Raw genomic sequence first — 2311 nt, 5'->3', positions numbered from 1 at the left:
TTCTCCCTAAAGGCAAAATGGAAAGCTGACATATTTTCTTAATGCCTGGGCTCACAAGCTCCAGAATGTTGCTTTCACTGCATTCCATTGCTCTAAAGAGTTGGGGCAATCCAGTCCAGCTTCAAGGGGAAAAGAAACAGAGTCCAATGATAGGTGAAGCAGTTCCAAGGTCAAATTGCAGAAGAGAATGAGAACTATTTCAGAACAATAATCAACTATGGATGGAGACATACACTTCACACACAATCTGGGTATGGATACAAAGAGGGACCAATAATTTAATCAACTGCACAGCCTAATATAAATGTGTATATTAAGATTTAAGATGATACTAGGGTCAGGCCATTGTGTGGGTTTATCACATTCTGGAGGATGGTGAGTTGGCATCATAAAGAGAAATGCATAGTGCAGAAGTCACCTGTAAAAAGACTTCTATTTTCTTTATCCTTGATTAACATCAGAGACTCTGCTAATAAACATAATGAAATATTAGAAGTTGGTTTTCTTGGGGGCACCTGGTGGCTCAGTTGGTTGGGCGTCTGCCTTTTGCTCAGGTCATGATCCCAGAGTCCTGGGATCAATCCCCACATCCATCTCCCTGCTTAGCGGGTAGACTGCTTCTCCCTCTAACCCCTGCTCTTGCTCTCTCTCTCTCTTTCTCAAATAAAGTATTTTTAAAAAATAAAAATAATTTTTAAAAACTGGTTTTCTTTAGTGAAGTTTATCCTTGTTAATCAATTATGATATTGGAAATATGGTCATAAGGATAAATTAGTTGTGCCCAAGAATTGTGAATTCAATATTCAAGAGATTCTTTCCAAAGATAGTAAGAACTAAATGAGCTCTGTAGTCTTTAACACAAGAGTCGGTGTCCTGCACTGGAGTCTTCAGTGGTCCTGTGTCCTGCTGCTGGTTTTCCTGCCTCAGGGTTCATGAAGAGTGGGTTTTTTGGCATGTGGGGTGGGGGGTGGAACCCAGCCCATACATACAGTGAACAGACTAGTGGTTGACAGACGAGTGAGAGAGGAGGTTGCAAAATGGGTTAAGGCAGTCAAAAGTCAAAAATCACTATTTCCTACATACCTCAGGCACAATCGTGGTTATGCTCACTCCTGTGACTTTCTACAGACTTCTGGTTGCTGGGGCTCTTTATCACTCATCCTGTTCCAGCCCCAGACAATTGCATCATCTGAGGACACCAGGTTCTGTTTCTCAGTTGGCAAATGCTGCTGTATCATCCCTTGTTGTTGGTTCATCAGGGAAGACTTAAGGGTGGTGGGGGACAATACTAGAGGTGATGCCACCGTCTGAAATCAGAAATTTCATTGTTCTCCCAAGCTGGAACTTTAATCAGGCTGGGATCTTCTTGTACAGTTTCTCACTTTTGAGCTCCCTCTCATGGAGTTCAGTGCTTACCACTGCAAGCACTTTCTAAGTATGTGGCAGGGGCTCCCCGAGGAACCATCACCATTAGAGCAAAGTGGGAAGGCGGGGTGTCAGGAGCTGTGCATGGGGGAACGCTTGCAGGACCCGGTGGGGATAAAGAGAGAAAGTAACTCACTGCAGCGCAGCAGATTCAGTCTGTAAAGGCTTGACACTGTTCGATTTCACAAGCGCCACGGAGAACGGCGAGGACACAGAATTTAGAACAAATTCAGACACATCAAAGATGGTGCGACATGGTCCGGAAGGACCTGGGGCGGCAGAGGAAAGGGTCTGGGGAAGCAGAGGAAAGGGTCTCCCTCGAGGATGTAGCCTCTGGCTACAAAGTGGGAAGTGGGATGTAGCCTCTGGCTGGAAAACGATGCTCCAGGTGAGGCTCGAACTCACAACCTCGGCATCCCTCGCACACATACTGCTGTATAAGTACCGCGCGCTAACCGATTGCGCCACTGGAGCACCTGCTTCTCACTTCCGGTCACCGGCTACACGGCCTACGCAGACACGGCCGGCGTCTCTGCGGGGAGCTCCCCTGGAGCGCCGCGGCCGCCTCTCGCTCACCCGGGCAGGGCGGGTCCTGACGGCCCGGGGGGCACCGGGGCCGGTCTGCGCGCGAGGACGCCGGCGGCCACTTCGCAGAGGGGCGGACGCTCGGGCGACCCCGACGGGCGGACACCTCCCCGCCCCGCTCCCCGCCTCGCTCCCGCTCTCCCCCAACCAACCGGTTGGAAGCCGAAGGATGTTAGAGGCTGTTTGCTGCCGCGAAGGGGTCCGAGCCACCGCCGGTGGGAGAGGAGCCCGCAGCTCCCCGCCCGCGGGCATCCCTCCCTGGGACGGCCACGGGCCCGAGACTGGGGCTCTCGAGTTCCCG

At 50.8% G+C, this 2311-nt stretch overlaps 1 non-coding gene across 1 annotated transcript; it reads right to left on the bottom strand.

Annotated features, from left to right (window-relative positions):
- Positions 1-1805: 1805 nt before the first annotated feature.
- On the bottom strand, positions 1806-1899 carry TRNAI-UAU. The gene is made up of 2 exons: positions 1862-1899; positions 1806-1841 (listed from the first exon to the last, which is right to left on the bottom strand). It is a non-coding gene; the product is annotated as a tRNA-Ile (tRNA).
- Positions 1900-2311: the final 412 nt, after the last annotated feature.

This window comes from Mustela putorius, unplaced genomic scaffold (assembly GCF_011764305.1).
Source record: "Mustela putorius furo isolate JIRA1106 unplaced genomic scaffold, ASM1176430v1.1 tig00000594_pilon_pilon_pilon, whole genome shotgun sequence".
Classification (NCBI taxonomy): domain Eukaryota; kingdom Metazoa; phylum Chordata; class Mammalia; order Carnivora; family Mustelidae; genus Mustela; species Mustela putorius.
The sequence above is the reverse complement of the archived record's forward strand: the minus strand, read 5'-3'. Positions and strand labels throughout refer to the sequence as shown.